The sequence below is a fragment of the Carassius auratus genome, linkage group LG28B, assembly GCF_003368295.1.
Source record: "Carassius auratus strain Wakin linkage group LG28B, ASM336829v1, whole genome shotgun sequence".
Taxonomy (NCBI): Eukaryota; Metazoa; Chordata; class Actinopteri; order Cypriniformes; family Cyprinidae; genus Carassius; species Carassius auratus.
Window position 1 is genome coordinate 455,458 of NC_039293.1, and position 18,104 is coordinate 473,561.

The 18,104-nt window shown below is 39.6% G+C and overlaps 1 pseudogene; it reads right to left on the minus strand.

The window, feature by feature from the left end:
* Positions 1–3,453: 3,453 nt before the first annotated feature.
* LOC113067642 (F-box/WD repeat-containing protein 9-like) lies at positions 3,454–9,247 on the minus strand (annotated as a pseudogene).
* Positions 9,248–18,104: the final 8,857 nt, after the last annotated feature.

Genomic DNA, 18,104 nt, shown 5'->3' on the forward strand with positions numbered 1-18,104 from the left:
TATTTTACTGAGCAAATATTATTATTATTATCATTAATGCTGTTTGGCTGAATGTGCATGTGGTCAAATTAACATTTGTGTTTGTGTGCGTGCACCGCTGTCCTCCTTTGACTTGCAGCTAATGGTTGATGGATTCAACAAGAAATTAACAAGAAAACTTGTAGAGAAAAACTTGATTTTACCCAACAGGAATTGTTTGTCATTACATAAATTTTCTTCTTTGTAATTGCAAAAAAAAAAAAAATATATATATATATATTATCTGATTTATGTTGATGACACAATGACTCGAACTAATCTGTTTGTTCATAAAGGTTTGGAAGCTTACTTTACATTACTGCTTTTTCAGTTGATTTTCAGTATTATTGTATCATGAAAGTTAATGTTTAATGTTTTAATTTCGTTCTGCTTTAATATTGTAATAAAGTTAGATCTTTTACAGTGTAAGTATTAGTGCTTCTATGTTATGTAACCTCTGTGATGTTTGCCTGCTTTATAACCACATGAACATGTCATTTGTACACTGTAATAAAGAATTTGTTGAGTCAATTAAAATATTATGTTACCCATGCTGCCTAAATTTTTTTTGTTATCTTGACAAAAAATCATCAGTCATTCCAAAATATTAATATTCTGACGGATGTCTTTACGCTGTCAGGTTTAGAGCAGTTCCTGTTTTTTTTTTTTTTCTCTCGCCATTCTGAATCCTCACAGTGATCCGTTGAGCTCCCGCGCTGTTTGAACGGTCTCTAACGCAGATGCGGGCTCAAATGATACATACAAACTGTATTTTTATCGTTCTCCATAGTTCAGCTCAGGACCGCATGTGATAATATCTGTTTTAATATTTAGAAGGGAAAATACTGTGGAACCGCCTGTATTTTGAGGCTTCAGAGTGCCACAATACGAACATTTGCATACAGTAACGTTACATACAGAAAATACAACTCTTTAAAGGTCCCGTTTTACGCGCTTTTTTGAAGCTTTGATTGTGTTTACAATGTGCAATATAACATGTGTTCATGTTTCCCGTGTAAAAAAAACACAGTATTTTTCACACAATTCACTTATCTGTATACCGCTGTTTTCCAGGCGGCAAGGAAGTCGACCGGAAGTTGAAGTCGGCTGCGAGCTGCCATCTTGTAGCAGAACTTCACTTGCGTTAGCATTCCCATTGACTCCCATTCATTTTGGCGTCACTTTGACAGCGAATAACTTTACATCTGAGGCGTTTAAAGACTCCAGTTGTCCATTATTTATTTCTAAAGATACACGACAATGTATAAAGGGCTCCATTACCTTCTATGTTACATTATGGCCCCGTATAAACAGTTTTTGTAAAAAATAGGCTAACGATTGTGTCATAACCACTCGACTCTCTGTCGCATTACCGACAGGAGGAGAAGCTCGCAGGCAATTAACTTAATATGGCGTACTGGGGTTACATTTTAAAATACTATACAAAATAATTAATCAGAATACTTACTCCTGCTCACTCACGCCAAAGAACTCCCCGCTCAAGCTCGCCGTCTCTGCGAGATTAACGATGGCAGTTTGGCACGCACAGCTACTAGAATATTTACATCTGTCAGACAGGTTGCTGACGTCGTCAAGCTTCGATTGAGTTTGGGCGTCAGAAACTGAAGTGCTTCTCCAGACAAAGAGGAACAGCTCCATCTTTCAAGAATAATCTTTGTGCGAATCCAGCATTAAACTGATTGAGATTGAGAAAGTTGTCCTCCAGCAAGCTGTCCCTAAGGAAAATGAGCTGCACATAGTTTAACATGTGCATTATAATGTTCGGGAACCGAGTTAAACATAAATTGTAACCATTAAACTCAAAGTACAGCGTTGCTGGGAAGCCCAAACAAAGAGGATTGGACTCCAAGATAAAAAAAACAGCGTTTTCAACAACATGGCGACAAAACAAACAGCTCTTCCTTCTTCTCCGTCGGAGCGCAACAAGGCCACGCCCCCTGTTTGTGAATTCATGTGGGCGGTGGTTCGTCAAAAAAACTGTTTTAGTGACGTCATTACTACAGGAACTAGAGGGATGTAGTCCAAACGGGTCGTTTTTTGTAGGCAAATTCTGTTAAATCAAATATCTCGCTTGGCATTGAACTTTGAGCTTTAGAATTTTACAGATATTATTTATACTCCAACAATAACATTACACACTAACTAAAGTTTAAAATATGGAATCACGAAGAAGGGGACCTTTAAAGTTACCATACTTACTCTTTTGAGACAACAAATGTAATTTTACACATTAAGCAAATAAATATGAATATTTTACTTACCAAAGTTGTATTCTGGTAAAATGTCCAAACTTTGAGGAGAACTTTCAAACTAGTGGAGACACTGAAAACTTACAATTTTTAGTTGAATGGACAAATTCAGTAACTGCAAGTTGTGTCAACATAAAAAAGTTCATTGAAACAACTAAACAGCTAAATATTTTTTTTTTACATTGTAAGTATGTTTATTCATTATTCTTTAGTGTATTCTTTATTCATGACTTGTATTGCTGCAATGCTCTGTAGTTTTTTCATATTTTGAACTTTATATTTTCTTTCTTAAAAAAAAAACATTCTGGCAGTGTCACAGTAAAAACAAAAGAACAATGACCCATGAGCCAATCAGGTTTTACATGTTAATTATTATACTGTAATCTACATAAATTATTACAGTTAGTATGTACATAAAAATAATACCAGCAAAATGTGACAACTGTAAATTGATTCCTTAAAAATAACTTATGAGACATTAGAAACACAGTAGAAGTGACTTACTGGACTATAAAATATTATTTTCTGTTGTTCTGATGTTACTGTTATCTTGTTTTTATGGCTCATGAGACAACAGACACTGAGCTGTTGTTCATAAGAGAACCTGTAGTTTAAGATACACATGGTATATTATACAAATAAATGATGTTACATTACTACACAACTCTGCAATACTGAATTCTGACTGCTTAATAGAGCCTTTCTGTGGTATAGAATATTTCTTAATACTCGTTGTTGCTCAAAGAAAGAAGAAGAAAAAGCTCTCGCGGTGATTTGTATGCAATACGTCGTGCCTTTTTACTAAATTAAATTACAAATATGTAAATAATATTTGACCTTCGATCGTCTTGGTTTGTAAAGATGAGCTCTCAGGAGACACGGAGCGGTGTCATCTTCCTCCTCCGCTTGTCCTTCAAGGCAGCTTGAAGTAAGCTTGTGTTACTGAAGTAACCAATAATATCGATACAAGTTTTTCATGTTACAGTGTGGTACAGTTTGTTGCGGGTAATTATTGTCATTCAGTAACACAAGCTTATTTCAAGCTGCCTTGAAGGACAAGAGACTGAGACGATCGAAGGTCAAATATTATTTACATATTTAGTAATACAAACCACTGCAAGAGCTTATCCTTCAACACCTTCAAAGACAAGAAGACCTGCGTCTGCGGCAGTCAACCTTTTTATTTGCAGCATTAACAACGACACGCTGACAAATCCAACTGAATCATCAAACTGTGTATTTCTAAAGCTTTTTTAAAAATCAAAGAGGATTTGGACATTCAGTCAGTCACAGAACATAACAACAGCACTGTCCGCAATAACTATAAATAATTCATAAATATAAACATTTTAAATTAGGATATTTAGTAGATTGCTCTGGTCTTGAAGTGCATACATTTTAAAGCATTGTGCCTCATTTGTAAACTGTATACTTGTGTATGTATACCAAAACAGAAATGATCTTAAATCACATTTTTAATAACTGATTTCCAAGTTAGTGTACTACAGGTATATAGAGAGGTAAATACTGAGAATAGAGATATTTTTTGATACTTGTTTGGACTTTACTATATTATACTGCATTTTCAGTCTAAGTATATTATTAGCAGAAGTGTTAAAGAGATGATCACACAAATCACAAAGGTGTTCCTGTGTTACGAGGCACTGAAATGTTTTGCACTCTCAGTGTGTAATCGTAGTGCGACCCCTTTAAGAAGAAGGACAGAAAACTAGGAATGTCATATTTGTGTTTCTAGAATCACTAGAAACATGTATCAGACACTTTTTTCCCATTAAAATTAAACAAAATAAAGCATAATGCATTGATAAATCCCTGGAAACACAGAGCTGATTGATTCTTGTTGTTCCTTGCCATCAGATGCTTCTAGACTCTGTGCCTCCAAACTTCCACATTCATGTCACCAGAAGCGATGGCCAGCGTTCCTCCTTCAACACTTAACTGACAAGAGATAAAAAATCATTAATTTAGGATTTGATAGAAGAGTAATAGTAGTATCGTCCAACAGAAGTATTTATGAGACGTATATTAATGTCTTTGACCGTTGCTCATCTAATCAGATTTATAATGCGTTTGTGTAATCAGTCTTTTGTTTTCAATTCAAGTGTTATAGAATGTGAAGCTCTTTTTGCATTGATTCCAGACAATTCATTTGTTTTGAATAATGATTTTTTTTTGGTTTGCAATCATCAAATTCTAAATAAAAACAGTATATGAAGTATCTTTCATTAGATAAAATTGTTTAATTCAATAGATTATCAAATTAAGCACTACCACATGGTTAAGTAATAAATAATAACAAAAAAAGTAAATGTACACCTGAACACTAAGTTGCAAGTTACAAAATTTGATCAACAAAGAGTTTTGTAGATAGATAGGTAGATTTCTGACATTAATAATTTCATGTAAAAATAAGATTTTGTTGAATTTGCAGAAAAAAAAACTATAATGTGATGAACAGATCTAATTAATTAATATTTTCTTTTGTAATTTATTTAAAATTGTAATTTATTAGTGTGATGCAAAGCTGATTTTTCAGCTGCCATTACTTCAGCTTGGGAATTAGAAATCACTTCCAATTCCAGAATCGGACACTTGTTGTAAAATTTCTATTTAAATTATGCCAATCAATTCCTGTGTGCATGTTTTATTTAGGTGGTGAAAAGGGGCTGTTAAAAATGTATGTCTTTGTTAAATCATTCATTAAAGAGATTCATTCAAAAATCCAGTAAAGGTGAAAAAATCTTGAGTGAATCATTGAATCATTACTTTCAGAAATCCCGTGAGATTTTGTTTAATATTTTTTTCTTTAGAATTGTGATAAAATAACAACCTCTGTTTAAAAAAAGTCTCAATTTATCGAGAATCATGCTTTTTGTACACAAAAAGCTCTGACTCAAGTAGTATTTTTTTATGTAGCCAGCTGATATTTGTTTATGGTATTCAGTTGCAAATAAATAGTTTTGCTATCTAAATATTTGACTTATTATTATTTATTTTTTTTAACCATACTGGAATCGATAAGAATCGGAATCGATAAACAAAATCAGATTCCCAAACCTAGTCTTCAGTGTGAAGAAACATTTCTTAATATTAAGAATTAGAAATGTAAAAAAAAAAAATATATATATATATATATATTTCATTTTTTCCTTCAAAATATTACACTTTTGCAACATTATATATGCATTTAATGTCATGTTTGATCAATTTAAATTTGCTGCAAAAATATTAATTTCTTATCAAAATATCTTCTATTACCACGTGAATACAAATAATATTAATAGTAATAATAATCAACATAGAGAAGATGAATCATGGGTAAAAATTGTAACCTACCCCATTAACCCCTGCCTGATGGTGAAGGGTGCACAGTGTCTTGAGAGGAGCACATGGAAGGTGGACCTGCATCCAATAAGAGACGTGAGCTGCCAATAACCCTGGTTAAAGATCACCTAAACTCTTTTAGCTGACAGAAGACTTGCCTTGATAGTGCGGTCAGAGGAGCACGTGTACAGAGCACCAGGAGAGTAGTGAACGCCGGTGACCAGTGACCTGTGGACGGTAAACTGGGACACGGGTGTCAGGGAGCTGTTGTGCATGGAGAAGCTGTGCACGAGTCCACGGTTATCCCCGGCCCACACCTCTCGACCGCTGTAGGTCAGAGACAGCAGGTACGACCTCAGCTGTAGACGTGCGGAGAGGACGCAGAGAAGAGCATTAGCTGACTGTTACTGTGATTCATTCTTTTATATGTGTGTGTGTGTGTGTGTATACCTGCACTTTCTGCAGGAGTTTTCCCGCCCTGCGGTCGAACAGAGCGACGGTTTGGTCTTTACTGCCTGATAAGATGTACTGGTCATCAGACGCCAGGCACAACACAGCATCACTGTGAAGATGAAGACTCTTGACCAATGGATCTGCAGCTGTGTCACATGAATGAGAGTTGTCAGCAAATACAGTTACAAATTATTAATAGTGTCTGAGTGGACTTTACGTGCTTTAAGAACATAAATATTCTGAACTGCGACTCACCTCGGGTGTCGTAGATGCTTAATTTCTGATCATGTGACCCGGCCAGCAACATGTCCCTCTCGCAGGACAGACATAACACAGCAGCTTTGCACTGGATGAGTCCCCGTTCTGCTCCTCCATCTTCCAGATCCCAGAGCCTGATGGTGCTGTCGAACGAGCCAGACGCCAGCAGAGGTCCGCTGGAGGCAAGGCACCACACCCAGCCCCGGTGGGTACTAATGGTCCCGCGTCCCGCAAGAGTGTACATCAGCTTGCCTCTGGGACCCTCTCGAAGGTCCCACAGGTTCACGTTTCTGTCCCTGGAGCCGGAGACACACAGAGCCTCTTCTCCACCCAGGAGGAGGACACAATTCACATCTGCAATGTGGCCAGAGGGAAGGATGATGTGCTCCAAGGGCGAAGAAGTGCTGGATGATTCAGTCAGATGGGGAATGTCAGAGGCATTCTGGGATTGAACTTGCACGTTCTCTTCTCCTGCTTCCGCTGCACAGTTTAAATCGACATCCAGCTGCATCTCTACCAAGTTCTCACCGTTCACGCCACCAGCTGCTCTTCCTGTCTCACTGCTTGATTCTCAAGCCCTGTCCAGCAGCCAATCAACTGCTCCATTTCCAAGCATGCCTTGGACCAATCAAAATCCTCCTTTGGCCCGACTGGGAAAGACGCTGCGGGACCCGAGAGTTTTTGAGCCCGAAGCTGCCACGCCAAGCGATCCTCGCCAAGCTTTCCCAATGTCTGACATACCTAAACACAGACGAACAACGAGAGTTCAAGAGGTGTTTATTGAAAGAAATTAAGTGAAGTGAGTGAAGTGACATTCAGCCCATACTCAGAATTTGTGCTCTGCATTTAACCCATCCGAAATGCACACACACAGAGCAGTGAACACACACACACGCACACTGTGAACACACACCCGGAGCAGTGGGCAGCCATTTATGCCCCGGGGAGCAATTGGGGGTTTGATGCCTTGCTCAAGGGCACCTAAGTCATGGTATTGAAGGTGGAGAGAGAACTGTTCATGCACTCCCCCACCCACAATTCCATCCGGCCCGAGACTAGAACTCACAACCCTTCAATTGGGAGTCCAACCCTCTAACCATTAGGCCACGACTTCCCACAAACAAACATTAACATTTCTATTCAGCAGGTATTTAAATTAATCAAAAGTGAAAGTAAAGAACTTATAATGCTACAGAATATTTCCATTTCAAATAAATGCTGTGCTTTTGAATGCTCTATTCATCAAATGATCTTGAAACAAAATGTATCACAGTTTCCACAAAAATATGAAGCAGAACAACTGTTTTCAACGGAAAACAATTTCTGACGGATCATGTGACACTGAAGACTGGAGTAATGATGCTGAAAATTCAGATTTGATCACAGAAATTAATTATTCAACTATTTTTCTGTATTTTTGATCAAATAAATGCAGCCTTGGTGAACAGAAGAGACTTCATTCAAAATTATTTACAAAAATATTATTGACCTCAAACCAAAAGGTTTAAGGTTTATAGGATCACTGAGCACAAAACCAATAGTTTGTCAAATAAAAGTATGCAAAAATCTTAATGTATTATTCTTATTAATAATATATAAAAGTTTATTACTATTAATAAGAACTGCATACCCATTTAGTGAAAGAAGCATGCCCTGTATAGAAGAAAATGTCAGGTTTGGATCTGAAAATGTTTACCTGCGGCAGAACATTAATGACACACTTTGCTGGGAGATGTGAGGCTATCTGGGTAACGATCTCCCATGGCAATGACAGCAGGTGTGTTCCATTGCTAGAAGGGGAGGGGCTTGTATCCACAGCGCTGACGGACGCTTCCAAATTCAGTCTTTGAGGGAAAACATCAGAATGCACAAGACTGAAACTCAAACTAAAGTTTGCAAACATACAAAGCTTATGAATAGGCATGAGTCCCTGCAGTCAGTAATAACTCTTACAGTAAACTATAGTATATTACAGTGGATGTTGAAACAACTATTAATACAGACCTTTCTGGTAAGGATTGTGGGGTGTCTGGGCTGAAGTCGGGTGGACTGGCACCAGCAGGGCATCTCTGCTTCTCCTCGTCCTCCAGGGCAACGCTTGTTCTCGACATCGACTGAATCACAAGAGCATAAAATTATGCTGACATCACGTTCTGTTATTCACATTTATATATATTAACCAATTTACTCTGAAGAGATCAATACTACATATGTTACCAAGCTGAATAGTGACCAACATAACAACATTATGTTCTTCTAAGCAACTAACATAACAGAAAAGACAACAACAAAAATTTGCTATAGATACAGAGTATATATCATAGATGCCCGTTGTCTCATTTTTTAGGTACTTACTGTAAAAAAAACGAATTAATTAGGAATAGATAAGTTTTATTCGTATTCTGCTGTAATATAAATAGGATTTAGGTAAATGTGAGATATGGTGGGCGCATACCTTATTTTAATCGAAAATCCTTGTATTCAAAGACAGACTGAAAGGGTAAACAATCAACATCTCTCGTCCACCTGGTTTTGTCATGAATCATTGATCATTTTGATATGATGCTGCACAGTCATCTGTGTTTGTATAGTCCCTCGCGTATGTTAAAGGTGAGCACTGATGTCAGGCGAGAGAGAAATCATAGAAAAGTGAAACGGGTTTTTGATCAGCTTCATCGGAGAAAATATGACTAACTTACAGTAATATTGACATCACTGTGACTTGCACCAACAGACACTTGTCAACACTACACTCCTCCGGCGCAAACTATTTGCGTCATCGGTGTTACAGCGTCGCGCGTCGTGACGACAAGGAACACTCTTCTTTCTTTTACTGTCTATGTTCCAAACGGGGCATTTCGCCAGGGGCGTAGCAAGCTTTTCAAAAGTGTGGGGGATGGATGTGGTTTGTTTATAAACAATAAAAATGATGAACACATTGACAGAGGGGTACAAAATGCAGGGCTTAGAGTTCTCTGGCACTGTGCGGGATTTCCGGCTTGCAGCGTTTGGCTGGGAAAAAAATAATCCTACATTAAAAAAAAGAAAAGAAAAAAAAAATCAGAAAAGGGGAGAAAAAAACGCAAAATCAGAAAATGAGAGAAAAAAAACGCCCACACAAAGCTTTTTCTCTGGTGGTATAAATAATGTAACAATTTACTGTTTTTAGACATTAAAATAATATACACTTTAATGTCATAGTTCTTCAACAGGTATGCAAACAATATCCCAATAATAGCAATTAGCATTAGTCTAAAAAACGAAATATAATACCGAAAAACACTCGTCATGTCAACAAAACGATTAACAGAACATCTTCCCAAACACATATCAAGCTTATTTAAAAACCTCTAAAGCATAAACACTCATTCAAAGTACCTGGAAAAGGGAGATGTAAATAACCATAAGTTCCCGACTCCTCAGCACGAGCTGACCGATAACACCCCAAGAGAGGCGGGACTTAAGGCAGAACAGCCAATCATCAGCCGGTCACACTCAAAGCCGGTGTCAAGTTTGAGAGGGAGGGGGAGGAGGCAGCCGCGGCGAGCGCAGACACAGAACGGTCAGAGAAACGGAGGAGCGACTGTAGTAAGGCGATTGTGCAAAACTGCGGAAAAACTGCAGAAAATGTGCGGGTGTCGAACCCTCTCACCGGGAAAAGTGTGGGTGTTAAAACCCCCACATCCCCCACGGGTGCGACGCCCCTGCATTTCGCCCTATGATTTCGCCCTTCCGAAGGGCACCTGGAACAGAGTTCTAAATTCTATTTAACAACCCCGTCTCTCTGACAAAATCAGAGAATACTTTACTATTTATTACACTTGCCCATTTTATTAAAACCTTAAAATTAATATCCTGAATTCCATTGTTCCTTATTTCTACTAGCATTTTCCTCTTTCTCGTTCATGCTTAGGCTCAGGGCCGTGCACAGGGGGGTGGCCCGGTGGCCAGAGCCACTGCCCCTCTGCCCTCATCGACTGAGGTGCCCCTTTTCCCCACCGCTGCGCTCAAAGCATTCCGTTGATTCTGTGAATCCGCTCCAGGTTTTCCCCGCTCGCTCCGCACTCCGCAGCATCACTCACAGTATGTGTCTGCGGCGCTTGTGAACACGACAGTTCACGAAAGCTGTCGCTTTAACAGGTAGGCTATGCAAGACAGTGTTTGAATCTGCGAAATTAGTCATTTGTGTTTTTGTTTTGTTTTTTTGTATTTATGTCGGTAATGTTTTGTGCTCTTGGTCTTCTACTAGTGCTAACAACTTGTACAACATATCCACGTTCTAAGAAACTGCTTGTCTAATCAAATTATAATTGTACTCTCGATCAGATCAGATCTAATACAAATAACTACAATTTCTGTTGTTGGCACACTTTGTAGACAAGACAACCATAAAAAACAACAATAAAGGATTCTGAATATGCAAGAGTTTTATAACAAGAAAGATAGACATTAAATTATTTGAATGGAAGTGTAATTATATTACAAGAACATACATGTAATTAGCACTAAAAGCCTAACAATTGTATTTAAAATATGATTGTAACAGGTTTGTTATTCATTCTCTATATTAAGATGAAAATGCCTCAGAATCAATTCAACGGAGTAAAAGTGAAAGTCTTGGAACTGAGCCAGAGACAGAAAAAGTTCAGAATGAGAAAGAAAGGCAATACAATGAGACAGAGAGGGAAGAGACAGATGCTGAACAGGAAGAAACGGAGAGTGAGGCAGCCACAGCCATGTATACAAGGGAGAAAAAAGCCAGAAGAATTTGAGCTTTTGCTTCAGTTACAAAATCCATCAGATCCTGCTCATGTAAAGAAATACAATGTAACATACAATGTGGCCTTCACAAAATTTTCAAATTCAGTAGGACCCTGTCGTCCAATTTTGTTGTTCCCAAAAAATGATCAAGGACGTTCATTTCAGGGACAGTGGTATGAAGAACACCCCTGGTTAGAGTATTCTCCTGAGAATGATGCTCTATGTACTGTTTCAGCTGTAGGCTTTTCATGAATGATGAAAAATATATTTGAGCGTGTACTGTCTTCTTTTTTAATTGTACATTTTGTAATAACTGGATAATTTGTGTTAACAAGCAACCACCCCCTTAGTGCCCCTTTTTTTGGTTTAGGCCACTGCCCCTCAAAATGTCTGTGCACGGCCCTGCTTAGGCTACTAGATTCAAATACATGAGGTATTGTTCCTTCAACATGACATTGTTCACATAACCCATTTGGGTGTGTCCATATTATTTCAAGAGGGCTATTTCAATTTGAGTGCCCTAATAATATTCTGTTAAAGATAACCTCTTGTTTCCTTGACTTACCTATACACTTTATATTATGACTTACTTTAAACTATAAAGGAATCTACCATTTTCCCCTATGTTCTGTTTAACTTAACTTTGTTCATTTATCCATTTTTTATTATTATTATTATTTTATTTTTTTATTATTTTATTTTTTTTGTGTGTTGGGACCATTATAAAACTGATGATTTATCATTCTGAACAATTCTTGAATGTATTTGTAGGATACTAAACAGAATGTTGACATGCTTTAAAAGATTTCAAACTCTTTAAGACTGAAACGGAGTCAGAACAAATTCAAACGTTCTTAGGTTTGTGTTCCTCAACCCACTGCAATGCAGAGAGCATTCCTATAATTTCTACTGTATGAACTGCCAAGTGATTTGAAGTTCACTTTACTCCACTGATCCTCTTGAACTAAAAAAGCAACCCCGGTTATTTGACATTCTGGATATTTTGAGCCACATGTATTCACTTGTATATGCCAGGGGTATTGAACTTCTGGGTTTCTACAGCTTTCATTTTCTTCCCAACAGATCTGTAAGACCATTTTTGTAGGATGTTCATCTTTATGCTCCCGGAGGTTAGCCCAGTAATTTACCATTAACTGTTTCTTTCTAACTTCTAGTGGCATCTCTCTTACTAAGACTTGTCTCATCGCTGGAGCTTGAATTTTACAAAGTATTTCCAACAGTTTTTTTTTTTTTTTTTTTGTTTTTTGAGGCAAAACCATATACCACACCACCATAATCAAACACAGACTGTATCAGTGTTAAATAGATTGTTTTTAATGAAGAAAAACTTGCCCCTATTCCACTCCATTTATACATCTCATGAAGTTTAACACCATCTAACATTTCTCCACTATTTTATTTATATATTCAGCCCAAGTAAGTTTAGCATAAAAATAATACCTAAAAACTTAGAAACGTTCACCCCTTCTAATGATTTCTCGTGCATCTTCAAACTTTCTTCTGGAAAAACCCTCTTCCCTACTTTTCTCCTGAAACGTATTACACCCCCTTGTGGAGTTCCATTTTCTATCTGGAATGTATCTGACACTTCATTCCCTGTTCTTACCTGGATGCTGGATGGATTCTGTTCGACAAAATTTTTTTTTAACCAATTGTATATTCTTCCACCTATATTCATAATTTTTTATTTTATCAAAAAACCCTCTCTCCACATCATTTCATAAGCCTTCTATATGTCCAAAAATACTGCAATTACTGACTCTTTATCTATCTGCACTTTTCTAATTTCATTTTATAAACATACAATAGGATCCACTGTTCCTCTTCCTTTTCTAAAACCACTTTAATATGAATCCTTTTTTTTCTAAAAAAAATATGTCATCCTTTCCATTATCATCTGTTCCATTATTTTACAGACATTCAATGTAAGAGCTGTTACGAGCCCCTGCTCTTTCATCCTGAGTGCAGCTGCTTAGTGATTGGGGGCGGGGACTTTTACAAACACCTGAGGCTCTACTCATTTTAGAGCTGCATCCGCTGGCACTTCACTGGTGGTTTGTCCTCAGAACTCAGTTTTGTGTTTGCATTTAGTCTCGTTTTTCCTTATTCTCGTTTGTTTAAGGATGGGGAGTGATAGCTTGTTTAGATACCACAAAGTACCTAGAAAGCATAGGCAAATTGAGCTGGTCCAGAAGACTTTTGCTGTGCTTTTTTTTTTCTCGGGAGATCGGATGTTTTCTTAACTTTTGAGTTAGTGGTAGTTATAATTAATTAGCTCACCAGTCCTTATTTATAATTTGTTTGTTAAAATACACTTGTGTTGCTGTTTCCTTCATTAGTACAGCTTTATACCTGTAGCTATTGGAAAGCAGAACTTAAGCAAATTATAAAAACGTTGTTCGTGGCAGTGTTTAGACTACCATGAGGCAAATTTGATCTAGATTAGTAAATCAGAGGGCATCTTCAAGTTATGCTGCTTCAAAAAAAAAATGCAGACTAGTCGGTTAGATTTGCATAAAGACTCCTTTGTTGATTTGCATAAAGACTCCTTTGTTGAAAAGTCTAAGAATGTGAAGGAACTTAAATGTTCATTTGAAGAACTGCAGGTTAAAGGGGGGAAAAAACTAAATCGCTTCTGATCAAGGTCAGACACGTTTTCCTCAAACTCCTTTCTTACCCTGAATGTAAGAGCTGGACTCAAGACCTGCTGCAGTTTCAATACTCTTGTCAGATTTGGTTCGAGATAGCAGAACAAACATCCCTTGAGTCAACACAAACTCATCTGTTAGGTTAGCCGATCTATATTCCTGGAGTACCTGCTGTTCACTCAAGAACATTGCCATAGTCTCAGGAAGGCAATTCTTAAATTTCCACAAGAATTCCCTTCTCTCCAAGCGGAGCAAAATCTGTAGGACTTCATGATATCTTAGATGTTAACAGCCTCAATCTAAAATCTGGTCAGAAGGTAAAGAACAAACCTGAGCCATACCTATTAAACCCCAATTGAAACGCATACCTATTAAAACGTATTAGTGTGGACAAGACCTGCAGAGTTCCCAGGGCAAACCGCCAGTGAAATGCCAGCAGCTCTTAAATGAGTAGAAGCCTCAGGTGTTCGGGGCAGGGGCTCATTACAAAGCTATTGATCTATTATTAGAGGGTTTTTGAAGGATCTTTTCCTGGCTTTCTTATAGGTACTATTATAGCTTCTTTCCAAACTTTCGTAAGTCTTCCTTCCTCCTATACTCTATAATTCTATTTTTTTTCCCCACAGCCCTATCTTTCAGATGTCTAATTATATATCCGACCTGATTCTTTCCTGCAGATGAACGTTTTTTTGTAGCATTACAAATAACTCTCTTCAATTCATCTCTATTGAAAGGGAAGTTAATTGGCTGATCCTTTGTTATTTCTCTTCTCCTCTTTCCTTCCTCACTTTAGTTCCCTGAACCATGAATTTGTGCAAATGTTTTTACTAGCATTTCTGCTTTATCTGTTACAGCTATTTCTCCTCCTGACTCTACTACTGATTTTCCTCTCTTTCTTATTACCTTCCATTCTCTTGATCATACTCCTCACATCACCTACTGGAATTGTTCTTCCGATTCCACTACAGAAACCACACCAGCTTTCTCTCTTAGCTTGCCTTATAGTTCTCCTCACAACTGCTTAAATAAAACTAGATGATTATAATTATGCTATTTCTTAAGAAGTTTAAAAGCATTATTCCTATCTCTCACATCTTTACTACACTTTTCTGTTCACCAAGGAACCGCTTTTCTTATACTTTTCCCATTTTTCTACATTAAATAATTTAGTTAAGGCAAGAATGAAAAAAGTTAAAAGTAATTCTAGTACTCAATTTACACTTGTAGAAATTAGTTGGAACTCATAAGTATATTTTACTTGGAACCGTTTGTTAAGTTTAAAATGATTCTTTAAGTAAATATCAAAGTTATGATCCCATATTTCCCATCATGCACTGAGGCATGAATAATTAAAAATGTTAAAAATTGTCAGTGTTTTCGAGCTGTATTTGTCATGATCCTGCCCTCGTGTCCTTGATTTTTCCTAGTCTTGAGGCAGGATCATGACAGACCCTTGTTTTGTGTACAAGCGCATGGCCTTGTCTTTGGGCCATGTGCTGGTGTTGTCTCGTTCCCTTGCCCCGCCCCCCTTGTTAACCTAGTCGTGTCGTGATTGTCCTATCTGTAACACCTGTCGTGTCTTGATTAGTTCCCCTATTTAGATCTCCTAGTGTGCGTTGTCTTTCGTCGGTTCATTGTACCTCTGTGATTTGTGTGTTCCTCACCTGTGTTTGAGATATTGTATCCTGTATAACCGTGAGTGTTATTTGTAGTTAGTGTTCTCCTGTTTTGAGTCTTTGTTTATCTAGATTAATCAGCCCTGTTTCGTTATTGTTGTATCTGCCCTAGTCCTGTTTTCCCCCTCGTGGGTTTTTGTTTTTCCCCTTTTTGTAAATAAACCCCTTGTTTTGTGATTCCCTGTCTGCACTTGAGTTCCTCCTTGCCTAACCCTGACAGAATGAACTGACCACCAAGGAACTCAGCAGGCAGGAGGGCCTCTGAGCTTCAGCGTCAGGCGGAGTTCCGGAGGCTGTGCTGGACGTCATCCCCCGCCGACAGGAAGGGGGTCACCCTCCCATACTCGCCTGAGGGGGAATGGGTCCTCCGTAATTATGCCCGGCTGTGGGAAAGCATCTCCCAGGAGGAGCCACAGAGGTCCCCTCCACCTACCCAGCTGCCAACGATCCCTGAGGGTCGTGCCCTGGCCGTGGCAACCCTGGGGGATCAGGCAAGCCCCTCCCAGAGTCCTGAGGTGCCCTCCACAGCCAGCAGTCTCCCCATGAAACGAGGGAGACGGTTTTCATGGGAGTCAACTTCTGAGTCTTCGGCGTCCGAGACTGCCCTGCCCGAGACCAAACTCCCCCAACCCGCCTCTGACCCAGCTGTGGCCTCTGCACCGCGCCCAAGGAGGAAGAGGAGGAAGAGGGGGCCTGCCGGTCCTGTGACCCTGTCTCCTCCCGTGCCAGCAGCGGTGAGCGCTGGCGTGCCCGTGCCAGCAGCGGAGAGCGCTGGCGTGCCCGTGCCAGCAGCGGAGAGCGCTGGCGTGCCCGTGCCAGCAGCGGAGAGCGCTGGCGTGCCCGTGCCAGCAGCGGAGAGCGCTGGCGTGCCCGTGCCAGCAGCGGAGAGCGCTGGCGTGCCCGTGCCAGCAGCGGAGAGCGTGCCCGTGCCAGCAGCGGTGAGCGTGTCCGAGCCAGCAGCGGTGAGCGCTGGCGTGCCCGAGCCGGCAAAGAAGAGGGCAGTATGCAAGTCGGCAGTCGTGAGAGCGCAGGAGAGTGCCGCGGCCAACTCTGCAGCGAAGACTTTAGTTCAGTGTGTCTCATCTCGTAAGGAGATGCCAATTGTCTTAGCGGCTAAAGCCTTTTCTGATTATTTGTCCCGTCTTGTCCAAATTTTAGAAATCCCCGTCAGTCCTGTCTTGTCCTCAGACCCTGTCCCCAGAAATCCCGAGTGTCCTGATGTCGTCTCCCCATGTCCCGTAGATGTCGTCTCCCCGTGTCCTGTGAGTGTTGCCCCGTGTCCTGCTGATGTAGTCATGTATCCTGTTGATGTGGCCCCGTGTCCCGTAGATGTCCCGTGTCCAGTAGATGTTGTCCCCCCCGTGTCCAGCTGTCGTCTCCCCGCGTCCCGTAAGTGTTGCCCCGCGTCCCTTGTCTGCTCCTATCATGTCCCCTGTCAGTTGTCCCGAGACCCCTCCCCGCCCCTCACCACCCAGACCTGCCCGTACCCCCCGTCGTCAGCCTTCGTCCTGTCCTCCTAAAACTCCTGCCCCACCCACTCACCCTGGTCTGCCCCCCATGAACTTTGTGGTCCCTCCCCTTCCCTGTTTGTTTTTTTTGTCACCCTAACCCTGCCATTGTGTTTTCATGTTTGCCTTTGTTATTATTAGTCATGTCTTGTTGGTTTGTGTCTGTGTCCCAGTCTGTCATGTCAGTCATGTCCCGTGTTTGATGTTCCCTTGAGGAGCGTCTGGAAGCCGCTCCTTAAGGGAGGGGTTCTGTCATGATCCTGCCCTCGTGTCCTTGATTTTTCCTAGTCTTGAGGCAGGATCATGACAGACCCTTGTTTTGTGTACAAGCGCATGGCCTTGTCTTTGGGCCATGTGCTTGTGTTGTCTCGTTCCCTTGCCCCGCCCCCCTTGTTAACCTAGTCGTGTCGTGATTGTCCTATCTGTAACACCTGTCGTGTCTTGATTAGTTCCCCTATTTAGATCTCCTAGTGTGCGTTGTCTTTCGTCGGTTCATTGTACCTCTGTGATTTGTGTGTTCCTCACCTGTGTTTGAGATATTGTATCCTGTATAACCGTGAGTGTTATTTGTAGTTAGTGTTCTCCTGTTTTGAGTCTTTGTTTATCTAGATTAATCAGCCCTGTTTCGTTATTGTTGTATCTGCCCTAGTCCTGTTTTCCCCCTCGTGGGTTTTTGTTTTTCCCCTTTTTGTAAATAAACCCCTTGTTTTGTGATTCCCTGTCTGCACTTGAGTTCCTCCTTGCCTAACCCTGACAGTATTTACACTGTTTTATGGTTGCTTTGATGTTAGGTTTAGTAAAGTATGGTTTTGTGACATCTGGAGTTAATTTTATACTCAAAATAACCCTTTCATACTCTTGTTACCATCATTGTGTATGGTGTACCAAGTATTGAGGTCTCTGTGGTTAATTAGATAAGAAATTTACTGAGTGGACATTATCTTAAAAGGATAACAGTCTGTCTACATGCTTAAAGATTTGACTTAATTCAGTACTTAAATTTTACTTAAAATAAATGTGTGCAAACCTAGCAAAATAAATAAAAATGAAGTAAACCTTGCTTATTATATTTCTTATTCAGTGCATTAAACTACTGTTACTTAACAGCACACTTTGTTTTTCTTTTTTTACAGCAATGATAAATAT